Source organism: Anopheles funestus, chromosome 2RL (genome assembly GCF_943734845.2).
Source record: "Anopheles funestus chromosome 2RL, idAnoFuneDA-416_04, whole genome shotgun sequence".
Classification (NCBI taxonomy): domain Eukaryota; kingdom Metazoa; phylum Arthropoda; class Insecta; order Diptera; family Culicidae; genus Anopheles; species Anopheles funestus.
Genome location: NC_064598.1, coordinates 87252533 through 87267378, shown reverse-complemented (window position 1 = coordinate 87267378; position 14846 = coordinate 87252533). Strand labels below are relative to the sequence as shown.

General features: G+C 46.2%; 1 long non-coding RNA gene across 1 annotated transcript in view; it reads left to right on the top strand.

Moving 5' to 3' along the window:
• The window catches only part of LOC125775203 (uncharacterized), a 126347-nt gene that overhangs the window by 101172 nt on the left and 10329 nt on the right, over nucleotides 1-14846 (top strand). The gene's annotated exons all lie outside the window — the stretch shown is intronic.

Below are 14846 nucleotides of genomic sequence, written 5' to 3'. Positions count from 1 at the left end.
GGTGGTCCGCTCCATTGCAATCGGTTGCATTAGGAAGGAAAAATTAATGAAAATATGCAATCCACCTTTTAACGGCGAATGGTGCGGCGACCCAGACAACTCGATCGATGCCGATCGGTGCAATATGTGTGTGTGTGTGTATTAGTCGTACCGGGTGGCACGATTTTTCAATTACTCCACGCTTTTTGATCACCGTTTGATCTCCGTTGCCGAAAACAAAACCGGCCAAACCGACGGATCCTACACCACGAGCGAATTGCGTAATTAAAAGCCAATCCGTCTGGTGCATGGCCCAAAACCGTCCGGCATTATTCGATGGAAAAACCTTTCGAGGAAAATCTATGCTGCAAGCTGGCGCATTATGCATAAGCAAACCAGCGGGACCGGTGTTTGCTCGTGCCCAGCAGGGTGGCCTTCCTGCCGACCGGTGGAGGTAATGAGAAATTACTTAATTTTGAATTCGGACAAAAACTGAGTAATCGATTATCTCGACCCCTTTTTACTGTGCTTGGCGTTTGCCGGCCTATGAGCGGGGGGTTTTATGAGTACTTGGCGGCAAGCCTCCCCATAGGCTAAATGACATTTGACCGGCCGTTGATAGGTTCGGTGTGTACAAAGGAGACAATTTTTATTGATTTTGCTACAATGATGCAATAAAATGTGCATTGTCAAAGCACTTGGCACATTAGGAAAGGGAGTTTCTGATGCATGTGAATTAATCATACTCGATGGATAAAGGTAAATAGACAATTTAGTCGCTTAAAGATAAACGTTTTCCACAGCATTGAAAATAATTTTATTTGTTTCGCCTCATATCACCTCCGTTTCTAGCTAGGAGCATCTCGCACAATTTAAGCGATGTAATAAAACAAGCTCAAATCACTCACCCAAAAGGTTAACAGCTTGCCAGCACAATTGTTTGTTACACTCATATGCCGATAGGGCACCCGGGCTCAATTTACGATCGTTTAGCAATTGATCAACCATCAACCGCTCCTGCCCTGTCAATCCGTAACCCATTCGCACCGCCAAAAGGGAAAAAAATTGTAATCCTGCGCGAGGAAAATGAAAAGTGAAACCAGGAAGTTAGCCACCAACCACACGGCCAGCCGAACCAGCCAATAAAACATAAATGCCAAAACCGAAGCATGCGAGCATTAATCAAACACGAAACGATGCTGCCCTACGGGTGCGCTTCTCGGTGCGCTCCGGATCTTCCAAACTAACGCCCGTGTCTTGTGTGCTCTTCAGCGAAACTAGCGTTACACATTGAACCATATACCGATATACCGGGGCGGTGTAATCGGTTTCGAAAACCAATTATTACAGACAAGTGATCGGGAATATCGGGATCTTCCAGTTTCCACCCCACCTTTGCTAAAACCCACAACTTCTGTTGCCCGCGCTTGCTCGCCTAATGCAACACCACGTCCGGTGGCGAATGCACGCAAACACGGGAAGGATAATTTATCGCAAATCTATTTCGCTCCGAGAGCACGGTTAATCATCATCCCCATAGCGATCGACCGTCGGTTGCTTGCAACACCTGGGGTTGGGTTTTGGATCGAGCATTAATGAAGACAAAAAATTGGAAACAGCACAACAGGTACCGAGGCATGGTGCGATCTTTCTATTGGCGCCCGATGAATTATAGGGCAGGAACCGAACAGGCACAAGGAAATGGATATTCTTGTGCAGGTCCTCATACAGTTCGGGAGGAATTTGCCCCAACGGAGAATATTCGAATATATGCCACATTCCTCATTAATTCAGCGTGAAAATGACATTTGAAATCGTTTTGCATGCCTTTTTAGATTAAAATGCAAAACGCTTTCGGATATGTTTGTTAGATTTTCCTTGATGTGGATATTTGTTTCACAATTGCTTCAAGAAATAATTTCATAATAGTTTCATTTCTCTCAACAACAGCAAAACTGCTTAAATTTTCAAAATTGGTGTGCCATGTCATGAAAATGATTACCGGGCTACTTGTTCCGTAAGATCTCCTAAACTGTTTTCATAACTTTTGCCTGACCTAAAGATCATAAATCATTTTTCTAGTCGAAACATTCAAGTTAAAAAGGAATTGCAACTAAGTAAACTAATAACCTACTAACTTATTTGCAAAGCTCAGTGAAAAAAATAACTAAATCTCGCAGTCACTCCCTTTTTGGCATTAATTTTGACATAGCTGGACAAACACCTTTCCTTCTGTCACAGAGCTGCCTGGCTGCAGCATACCAATCAACACGCGTCTATTTGTAGATCGTTCCCAATTTTGTTCGCGATCCTCAAAAGCGGCACCCGAGAGCATTGCGATATTCATCAAAGTCGCCTCCAGCGCACGGTACGGCAATGCGGTGAAGGTGCAGAAAGGAAAATATTTTCCTAAGATCTCAATCTCGTATGATAATTTAATTCAGTCAATTTATATCCACTCGCATCCAGCCGTTACCTCGACAAAAAAACACCACACGCCCGTACGCGCGCGATGGATCGTTAATGCTTCGCTTGGGCCACTACAATGGCCACTAGCAATGGCTATTTATTAACCGAAAAATAAACCCCTCACCGGCATGGGCCGGGTATCGAACGGGTGATAAATGATTACCGAGATCGATACGTGTCGGTGTCTGGGGGCCCCGCGGGCCCGTTCCAGCAAAACCGCGGTTCTTGACGAAAGGAAAATGGGTTGCTCCGGTGCGTGACACGGTTGCCCCGTTGCGCTAATGATCATGGGACCGGTGCCTTGCGTTCTGTTTCATTTTCTTCTTCCTTCTTTCGTTGGCCCGTTGCTGCAACTCCTTTCGTTTTACTTTCGAACAAAACGTCAGGTGGAATGATGAAATGGAAGGAAAATGTTTGGAATGTTCAGTATGTATGTTTTTTTTCTTCCTTTCGCTCTTGTCCCCGCTCTATTGCCGTTTTTCGAACGCATCCAAATGTCGGGCGGTTGAGTGAAGTGGATTGAATTTTCAAACTGAATGAAATCATCATCACGCCGTGTCGTAAAGCATGGAACCACACCATTGATGTATGATACTTTAACATTTTCGCTTATCCTGCAATCGGCACTTATTGATTTATGCTGTCCCGAATGCGCACTGGTCGCTAACGGGGACGGTATCTTACCGATTTGTTGTCGTTGCCTGTTTTTTTTTTGTTGTTGTTCGCTTTACTTTTGGAGAAATTCTTTTAAAATATCAAACCACTGATTATCAGCTAAACTCGATCAGACTTGCCCAACTTCCCGCTTGACCGGTGGATCAGCTGATCGAATCTCGCGGATTAGCATAAATATGTAAAACCTCCCGATATTTGATTCATCTCGATCGCCGACAGCTCTTTAATTGATGAGTGATCGAAAAACAAAGCGGACAGCAAGATAGAGCTAATAATGTTCGCCACGGTTTCGTGCCGGGCACGAAACCGCATCGGATCGAAATTCGTCCGACACTCGATGACAGATTGCTGGAATCCGTTCGATCGTAAATCGAAGATCGCCTGTGAAGAAGCACCAACATTGGAGTATTGAGGAAAAAAAGCGGCTGATAATGAAATTCAAATCACGATAAGAACTCCAATAAATATTGATCTTCCCTTTTCGCTGGCATGGGTAATTGGTTGGACTTAGCAGGATTTATGAGACATTCGCATAAGACTCGACGTATTGGTTCTGTACAGTACCGAATCTCGTTTCGTTCGGTCCGGTTATGTTAAAAACCAGTGCTGGCCGAACGCTTTTCGGCCAGCTGAATCCTGCTAGTGTTGTATAAATTTGTCAGCTAATAGTTGATGAAAAGTTGTGAGCCACCGTGAAAAGCTTAAACGCGCGCGCGCGCGAGAGAGAGTCGAAAATCGCGTAATGCCGGATGCAAACCATGCTTAAGACGCTTATGACGCGTGGTCCTTGGGAAGCAAGTGGCGCCGCCGAAACGGGAGGACATTTAAAACGTTCGAAAGCAAAACAATGTGAACCTCTTATCCTATTACCATAAGCCACACGAATGAACACGACATTCCGTGTAAAAGTTAATGGCAAGCATAAACTCTGGACTTACGCACGTGGACACTGCGACCCGTGAACGCAAACAGTGGCTTATCGATGAGTTCGAAAAAATTAAACAAAAACACACGATCTCCTTTCGCTGTTTTTAAACAGGATCGACCGTTTGGCCTATGTTTTTATGTGCATCTGATTGACGCCTGCTAACGGACCGTAACGGGACGCTACGATCGGGAGTATGTTTATGCAAACAGACCAAATTCCAAACATCTCCACCGAACGCACAACGCAGCGCACAACGAACTCTCGTAACAGGACACCCGGGCTAAGGGGCGTAAGGCCAAGCACCGAAATGTAAAGTGAAACGGTGCTTATCAGTCCCGGTTTGCATATTTGCACGGACTTGCAGATAAGCAGACCAGCACACCGAGACGTACCAAATCGATTCCAAGGATAAATTCCGGCACACGATCGGCACGGCTGCAGCGCTGCAAGCCACAAGTGTCAGGACAGGATGTCTGTCAACAACATCGTCGTCCACCCTCACCCAAAACCGACAACAGGTATTAGACTTTCATGGAGTAAACGCTTCGCCCGATCGCACCCGTGCCGATGATCTCACGGCGTTCCTTCTAGACGTTTCGTCCGTTATGCGAGGGCGTCCGAGCTTGGCGCGTGACTCCGTGCGAAGCCGGCATAGCAAAACACCCCTGTTCGAGGACTCGTGATCGACTGTGCGTCGTTCGCGCACGGTAAGCGCGCACACTAATCGGATGCGGCACGGATTCATTGCGTAGAATATGCGCACGGGTGTCGCGCCGTCCTAGAGGGTGGCATAATTTGGACGCTGACCATCGTCACTTAGCGGAGTGAGCAATGTGATTTTTTGAATGCATGCAGAAGCGACTGGCGGACGTTGCCATCGTTGCTGTTCTGAGATTCAATTAGCAGCGTCCCGTTACGGGACCGTGCCGTTTGTGACCGATTGCGTCAATGAAGGCCTTTTCGATTGGTGGATCACAACTCTGCTCCAATAAACACACCCCATGGCAACCGGGCTGATGCGGTCGATATCGCAAGTATCCCTTTCAGTGATGAGATGGGTAAGGGGAAGAAGGGGAAGGAAGATGGCGAAGAAAATCACCAACGCGATACAGACGTACACAGACGAACGGAATAATAAAAGAAAACCCTTTACGATTTACACACACAGAACGCGGCACGGTACGCGTTGGGTCCGATAGGCAAAGTGCGATTTATGCCCATATCCTGCAGCCATTTGCATAAAAATCTCCAACGCAATTAGTTCTTCCAAAAGGCACTTCGCGTTCGCGTCTTGCCCCGGCGCCTACCACTCGCCCTATCGATGATCAACGGGGCGGCTCCATGGGCGGCGTTCGGGCTTACAAGGCGAAGAAGGATCGCTCGAGATATTCAAAAGCGCCAGCTGAAAGTGCACTAAAAACAGCCGACACTCTTATCTGCAATGCTATGGGATAATTAATTAGATCGAAATGCTGCACGGTCCGGGTTCGAGTTATGAGTAGGCAAAACAAGGGTCCTAACTTGCCTAGAGTCACCGTCACCACCCAAAACCTGCCTGCTGTCGCACACCAACCAGCGTTACGTGAAGAATTAATTTTCTTTCGCAGTTTGTGCGCACGCCTCGAGATGATAAAATCGTTTTTTCCCCGCCAGGTCGCCGCCGTTGACCCGAGCGCAAAGAACGCGTAGGACGCTGCTGTTTTTGTTTTGTTGCTCGATTTGCCTTTTTTAGTGTTCACTCGCGCACCCCAATGACATCTTTTCAACCAAAGGGCGCACATTAGGAGAAGTCTGCAAACTTCCGTAGTGTCGTTGTTTTGTCCGGCCGGGCAGGCCGATTGACCCCCCGTCCCGAGGCAGTTATTGGGCACGTGCAGCAATGGTAGTTAACCGTGTTGGGTCATTATCGCAGGCTAAGCGTCTTACAGTGAAGGTACGAAAATTATTTCAATCGAACCTTTCCCCGTGTTCACGCCTTTGGGCGTTGAGTTTCACATTTTCATGACCTATTGCACTTTTTCTGCAGTTAATGAAACCCAGAAGTTCATTACGGCTTTCATGAGTGAAAAAAAACGAAACAATTAGGAACGAATATTTGTGTTTTTTTCTTAAGCAAATTTTGTGTAAAACATGGTATCATACTAAGTCAAGGAATCAAATAAAATAGGATCGTATTTTGATGGAGAAAAGGGAGAATATCGATTCATAATTTATTTAAGTCAAAAACTAACTTTTCACCAGCAGAGTGGAACTGAATCGTTGGACAATATCATAATTCCGTTTTTGAATTTTCACAATTTTTCCTGAAGCATTATTTGCCCTTTTCAAATATGTTGCATTTTTTCTCTTATTTCTCTCTCTCTCGCTCTCTCTCTTTCTCTCTCTCTCCCTTCGTCTCTCTCTCGGTCTTTCTGTTCTATCTAAATTTTTATCCTGATTTCTTGCAGCTAACAGCAAAAATATCAAGCAAAAAACGTGCAACGTTGCAACATTTATTGCACCTACAAAAGGTTCAGTGGCACCGTTAAGCACATTATGATCAGGCGCAGAAAGGTAACCGTGTAAAGATCGTGCGTTTTTTCGTGCGTGATTTCGCGCGCACCAGAAGCCTGATTTGGGAAAGTGCAAATAAACACATTATCGCAAATTAATTCAAATTTATTACCGTTCACTTTTCGGTGTGCGAGCGCACGCGCATTAGCTGCGATCGTTTGTGGCTGTATAATGGTTGGTGCCGCTGGTGGCAGGTGAAACGTTGGTATGTATGATCGATTTCAAATGGTGCTTTTTTGTTTACCGGTTTTGCTATCGCAAAACAAAAAACTGTACAAAAGGTGTATTTTACCCTTTTACATTTTGTTTATGGGATCGAACGATCAGGTTACTGCCGCAACCTGTAGCGCGCGAATTCTACGGAGCGTCGCGAACTTTCGGCTGACCCGGCTGCAGCGAGACATTCGAAACCCGCGAGACCCGCGAAGGAAGAATGGAAGATGCCAGCCCGATAACACCCACCTGGGATCCATGGCGTGGGTCTGTGCACCGTGTATTATCGTCATTTTATTATGCAATTATAATAAAACATCTTCCCCGCGCGTTGGTTGGTTCCCTCGTAGCAGCATCTCCGTCAGGCCGTCAGGCAAAGCTACTCTGGCCCCGATATCTGACAGTACTAATGCGGGGTCATCTGCGCGTTTCGTGTTGTGTCGTTGGCAGTGGCTTTATTTCCCTGTGCTCACCATTACAAGATCACAGATTTGCCGTTTTCCGATCTGGATCCAACATGCCGAAAAGAAGATCCGCTTCGTAACGCGCCTGCCCGCTCCAGCGGTGGTGATTGTGTATTCAAAATAGTTCGTTACAAGTTCGCCGTCAAGCTAGCGGCACCATCCACGACTTTGCCACATTACCGACCGGTGGGGTGATTTCGGTTTGAGTATCGCACCGGCCGTAACCGGTAAACAACAAAACAAACCTCGAACCTCGAAGGTGGGCAATAATGAAACCTGATCATAGCTTCCAGATAAATGATGAATACGAAAACTCACCCGCACTACGCGCCACCCCTCAAAAAACCCCCCCAGGCGAACAAAATGGCCAACCGTTTTGGACAGATCGGACCGTCACCGTTGGTACGAAGGGGAAGCTTCTGAAGCTACCAAACATCTGCAAGCCGTCCCGAAGATGTACGGGAGTCTTTTCGGACGAAAGAATTAATGGCTCAACCGTGCGGTCATCGTCCAGACCGCAACCGTATTGTTTTCCATGAATTTATATTAATACATTTAACTCCCGCTTGAAAACGTTGACGCAAGGGCAGTAAAATAAATTCTCCCGTCCCATAAAGTCACTATTCCACGCGGGCAGTGTTTTACGCTTTTCCAGCTACTGGAGCATCTTCTGGCGGTGGTTTGTTGTACGTATGCCACGCGGGTACGGTGGCTTCAAAATACATCACAAGCTTTGTCTTCTGAATAGTTCTGGATAGCACGAGGTGAATGTTTCGCAGCTCGTCAGAAGTTTGTCAATACACCTGGACGCATGGTAGGTATGCGCCACAAGTGTCAGTCGCCTAGTGATCGAGTGGATTTTTGCATATAAACAACCGCATTAAGTCTGAACTATTAAAGTCGATGGCAGGGTACGGTAAAGATGACACGGGGGTCCAGAACGCCCGATACCATCTGACGTTAGGCGCTTTAGAATTCAAGTTCAGTTCCTGCAGATCATATCGATCATCTTCCGAACACTTGGACGGATCGTGAAACATGACTGCAAGGTAAGTGAAGCGATGGCTTAGCAATGAGCAACGTCCTCTTGCTCCGCAGGCCAAATTGCCTTTAACGACCCTGAACTTGTAAAATCACTTTCCACAAGCGCTGTGTACTCTGTGCCATCTAATACCTCGACAAATGGTCACGGCGAGATGTGTACCGTACCCGTACGTACCATGAAGAACAGGACGGTTGCGTGTGTGTTTTTTTGTACGGCGTACCAAAACGCTCTGAATGCTATTTTTATAGGCAATAAAACATTTCTGAGTGATTGATTTTCTTTTGCCGTGCGGGCGCGCACGCTCACACTTGCGCTTGCACTTAGACGAGAATGCACGGCAATGGGTCTATTGTTTTAGGTCCGTTGCCTATTTTGGGTTTGCCATCCCACCCAATGCCAATGGATACTGTCGCTCTGGGTGTGTGTGTGTGTGCCCTTTTCCGATACCAAATTGTTAGTTCGTGTGTCGTAAATTTTCGTGGTTCACTTTTCTCTGTCGCCGCCGTAGCCGGGATGCTGCGGAACGAGCGTAAGTTTCAAGTACGGATTGTCCTTCAAAATTGCAAACCGTGACACGTGACGGCACCGGACGAAACCAGCACCGATGATTTGCATGTGCGCTTTTCCGATCTTCTTACGCGCCAAGTTCAATATCGGTGTCCGTGGCCGTTCTGGTTTGCTTTTTTTTGTATCATCAACCCGACACGTTTGGGTGTAAATGATGCAAATCCTAACAAAGCGAGGGCAAATGCAAGGTACGTCAGCGATTACCACACATTGTTCCGACTGCAAAAATACTACACCATTGGGATGGTTACATCGTCGATTGTCCGCTTCGCTAATGATGGCACATAAATCACTGGCTTGGCGTTCTGCGCGCGGTGGAAAAATGCGCTCATTTAGAACGCAATGGGAACCGAAGACTGAGAGCGTGAAAGAACTAGAAATAAGACTAGAATGGACCACGAATTCGACAAGCGTGTAACTATTGTCAATGCTCATTTGCCGGCAGAGGGCGCTCGGGAAGATCCCATGATTTATTCATGCCTGCGTCAACGCATCTGATGCCGGATCAGCGATCCTGGTCACGGCACCAAACCATACACTGTATGCGCGTGCGTCACTAATGGATGCCGCATAATGTCTCCATGCAGCGGCATACGATGGTTCCTGCTGCTGATCGGATTTGCATGCTTTCCGGTTCGGTTCTGTACGCAGTTGATTAAATTCAATCAGCGGCAGCAGAGCGAAAGGATAGCGTCGTATGGCGGCCATTCTTTTGCACCGGTGTATTGTGTCACGCGGCCGGCCGCTGTTTTGTCTCACTGTCAACGTCAACGTCGGGCCAGGCACTGTCCCGTGATAGGTTCACCCTTTTACGTGGTTTAATAACAAATTGATTAACTGCATACATTTCCCTCGCCTGCTCCCGGGCGGACAGCAGCAGCAGCTACGTGGGGCCGTTGTTTTCACTTGTCGCTTTTCCGCTTTCCCAAACGTGTGCACGATCCGGCTTTTGTACCGAGCCGTTTTTTTTGGTTTCATTTGCTTCCACGTGTTTTTCGTCGCTTCCAACCGATCGACAGCATCCAGCTTCATCAGTGTGGTTTTTTGTCGATCGCTGTTGCTGTGTGTTACCATTACCTATTGCTAGATGTCACCGCCGCTAGCTCGACCGGGTTGAATTGAATTCTCAACTTCAACTCCACTGGTACTGTGCGATCAGTGTGTGACAAACAAGGAAAATAAAACGAAATGCACAAACAACGAAGCAGAGCAGTGTTTTTTTCCCCCTCTTCTTGCCCGTTTCGTTTGCTGATGTTCCGGGGGCGTATTGGGGCCGCGAGGTAATACATAAATAAATGTCACATTTGCGACACAACTGCATAAAATGGACAGGACGGTACTATTTTTCCGTTCTGTTTTTTGTGTGTGTGTGTGTTTGCTTCCCATCAAGCGGACAGACCGTTGGCTACAAGGTGCTAACTAGCTGCAAGATGTCTATTTTATTCGCTTCCTTTTCGTCTGCGATCAATAGAGACGATCGGAACAATTGCAAAGATCGACACATTGTGGTAATGCTAGCGGGTAGGGAGCTGTTTGGGACGTTGTTTTAATCGCGCGGCTTTTCTTTATTTATATTTTATCTTGCTTTTCTAGCTTAGTTGATCCCTTTTGGTTGATATATCTGAATAATTTTGTTACCAAATTTTTTTTATTTTTCATTGTAATTTTTTATTAACAAACAAACAAAATTAAAGAAATCTTAAAATTACATTTCCTCTGGATTTTAGTCATAATCCAACGAATATCACTTTTAAATCATTGTCAGGTACAAGAAAAAAGGCCCCCCATAAACCCCACTATAATCAAAGATTAACTCGCAAACACTCAATGCATACACACGGCTATGTTCCTGGGTCCAAGCAGTGTTCCTTCCATCACACGAGTTCAACCTGGTAAGCAACCAAAGGTGCCCATAAATTAAAATTAGTTCCGATGTTATGCGCAACTTAATGACATGCAGCAGGTGTTCATCGACGTGACTACATTCAATCCCGAACGCACTCGCAGACGGAACGACTCGTGCACGACTTTGACCGCGACACACCACGGTAGACACAGTCGCAAATGAGCATTCCAGTTGACGACAACCGCCACCGATCGGAAGGGCAGTTTGAAACATAAACCTCAAAACACACACAGGCCGACGCTGGAGGTGTTTGGGCAGGGGTGATTTTTTTCCGGGCGGCCACCTTCTGACCTCGACCACGGCCACAAGTAGCATAAAAATGGAGCAGTATGCTAACACTTGGGTCAAGTGCGAGCTACACGCGGGTTGTCACTTGTTTTGAGTAACTTCTGTCTGAATGATCTTCACCTTCGAGTTCCGGTGGTAGCTTACACTGCCATGTACATGTACATTAACCTTCGTGTGCGTTAAATTATCAACTCTACCAAGTTTCTTACTTACCCACTCTCAACTATCCACTCAGCGCATCGTTTGTCATCGTTATGTCAAACGCGCAAACAACCATCATACCCTGTCCGATCTAGCTTTTGATCAGTGCCGAACTCAATCAACGGGTGATTACAGATGTTTTCCCTTCGAATGGTAACAGGGAAAATGGAGCAAACGCTCCGGACGAATCGGCGGTAGCGGTTGATTAAATTATAGGTACAGATAATCGTTTAGATTAAATATCAATAAAAATCGATCGACTTATCGCATCGATCTGCTGCGTCCCGGGTGTACGGGACAGCGTTTGCACCCAGAAAAGCACCCCGGACGAGCGATCGTGACGCCCAGTGTACGCGGGAACGGGATTCGCTTCCTCCTGCGAAACGAATGTGTACCGGCGGGTAACGTTTCCTCACATCTTCTGCTCATTGAGTGTGGTTCATTTTCTAATGAAATGATCCTTCACAACAAGTACGTATTAAATTACGCTTTGCGTTTTTCGCTGCGATCGAAACGATTGGCAACAGGTAGACCGGGCATGGGAAATTTTCTTGCAAATGGTATCGACACAGACAGCATATCTTGGTGGGAACAAGTTTTCAATAATTGAGTGGTTTGAAAATATATTAATATTTTTTAAATTGAACCACATAAAAAATTGTCAGCACCATTTTAATTTAAAAAAAAAAAACTTTATGGCCGATTTTTGAGTTTTGGTTAAAATTATTTTTTAACATAATTACTCTTATCTAATATCGCTCAAGTTCTACACTTTTGTTGCGTTCAAGTCGCTCGCTTCTATCAACACGGCCAGGCCGTTCTATCTGAATAAAAAAAAGTCCCTCGTTTCTTCCCTCGTACCCCGAAAGCATCATCAACTTGCGCGAAAGTAACCGCTTTTCCAACGCGCAATTGTAAAACTACGCCACCCATCGAACACACAGGACGAACGCAACCGCAAGTGCTCCCAGCGGGTGGCTACACAGCACCGAGCGGGTGTCCATTTTCTTTCCTTACCTTGAGCATCGTTTTTTTTCCCGCTCCAGCACTATTGCCTGATGAGCATCAGTTACGAAGTCGATGCTCTAGTCAGTAATTGCTCAATAAAAACTTCGCGATCTGTCGTTTGCTTGTGCGCAAAAGGGGTTACAGCTTCGTTTTTTTTGTAGTTGTTGTTGTTGTTGCCGCTTCTTCACCGCTTCGTTCATGTTTACCATCAAAACCTGACTCCCGATAAACGACCACGGATGAGCGAACAGGGGGAACGATTCATTACCCGGTGGGTGCTAGCTTAAGAGCTTCCAGGGAAGCGATCGATCGAGACTTTGCGATAGCTTTTTAATAGCCGTCATCAAAAAAATAAGCTACACATCCAACAGAACAGAAGGGCAGAATTTTCACACAATGTACTCACAGGTACGGTTAGTATGTTTGTGGTTGATGAGCGCGTGAACATCCTTTGAAATGGTTTTTGTTTTTGGATAAGGTGTCCCTTACCACGGGCTTCGATACGATAATAATTTAAAGTGATTTTCACTCCTGCTTAAGTTTTCTTCGGTAGCTTTACTTTGTTCAACGTTTTTTTTCATTGATCCCGTCACGGCACGGTTCCAGGACAGATCCGCTTACAGTGGATCATCTTCACAGTTCACCGACCCAATATGCTACCCCACAACGTTTCAAGTTTGAAGATGCACTTGATGACGTTGCACTACTGCGCAGTTGAAACAATATTATCTTCCGCCCAGTCCGGGGGGCTTATACTGGCGAAAGGGCCTCCGGAACGCATCCGACTAATAAGTACACATTTGCAGTCCAATCGGATCGTACCGGTGGGTAATAGGTAGAGCAGGTACCTTCCCGCGTAACGAGATCGAACGACAATCGACAACCGTCGGACAGAGAACACACCACGGCAGATTCTGCCATCCACCAGACAGGGCGACTCAATCATGTTGATGCTGTTTGACAGCAGCTGCAGCAAAGCGTGCAACGCTGGTCGGCAGGTCTGGTGCAAGTCCCTGCATTTTTTTTTCACTGCCCTCAACGATGATGAGGCATTCTTAACGAAATAATAATACAGTTTACCAGGGCTATTAATATTCCCACCCCGCTGCGCTCTTCTTCAGCCGCAACCAAACAAACCGGGCCAGGCGTGACTTGTTGGAAGGCTCTCATTTTCCGCTTACCCATCGGACGGAAGAAGACGCACCCCCTCCCCCGGTTGGATGCGTGAGTGTGTACCGTGTGCCTGTTTGCAGATTGTAGTCTAATATTTATCTTGCTTTTCACCTGAAGAACCGATCGTTCTTCTGCTCTCCGGTTGACGTGTGAGCCGTGCAAATTGAATTCGATGAGGTGAGTTATAGGTGATTATTGCCATTACCGGCAACGGCTGAAGAGCGATTCCCCGTGCCTTCCCGACGTGTGCGTGTGTGTGTGTGCATGTCAAGTGGGTTGTGGAGGGAAAATGCACCTTCACCCAACCCAGGCGGGGGAGAATACCATTCCGGAATGACAGCTACTTAGGCGTATTGATTATCAGTGCAGTACAGCGCGCGACCATGTCGAGTGAAGCTTCGACGAAGCTTTACAAAAGCGTCAACAGTCGTGTGGATCTTTTTCCCGTTCACACCACACACGCACTTGTTCGACAGGCAAATGCTCCACTTGAGCGGTCAAAGCTCGACATTCTTGCCAACCATCTCCGGAGGGTATGGCATGAATGATTAGAAACCGCGTGCTTCTCCAGGGAGGTTTTTTTTCTCCTGTGACATCGAAACCCACCGAAAAGGGACCCGGGAACAGTACCAAGGGACCGTACAGGCGACGTCTAATTTAATGATTGCTGGGTTTGCAAATTTACACCTTACCGAGAAGACGGGACGCGGACGGGAAACAACTTCCATGGTGAGGACGCATCGGTTTGCCCTGAGGATAAATGGTCACAGCAAAGGGTGGCGAGAAAGTGTATGCACCCATCGAGGGGTCGATATCTATGCGCGCTTGCTTTGCATACAGCGTGCAGCCAAGAAAAGAGAACCTCCATTAGTACCAATCTTTTGAATAGGATCGTTTGTCAAGCTGATAATGGTAATTGAGTAACCTGGAGCGTTTCACACGTTTCCTTCACGTTACTGGTCGCTGCTGCCATATGTTCGTACGGTGGTACCATAATAAGAAAGAAACCTTCTTTTCTTACTGCTATCTGTTTTTTCCGCCTGTTTTGCACCTATCGATACACTATGAATTTTCCCGGCAAAACGATGTCTTTAATGAGGCAAGTATGGGTTTTTGCAATGCACTCGGTTAAATGACAAAAAATCAGGAGATTTTTTGTTACGAAGCATGGTTTTTTGTAAAAAAAAGTTGTCGAGAATATATAATTCAAAACATCGCTAAACTTTTATGACAAATAGAGACATTAATTTATGAATAATTCTCACTTTAAGTATTTCTTCCCCCGTTTCATAAACCATACAAAAAGCCCCCAACAACTCGCTTGCTCTTAAACAATGTGACACATAAATCATATTTTAGCGCTTTGTTTTATATCCC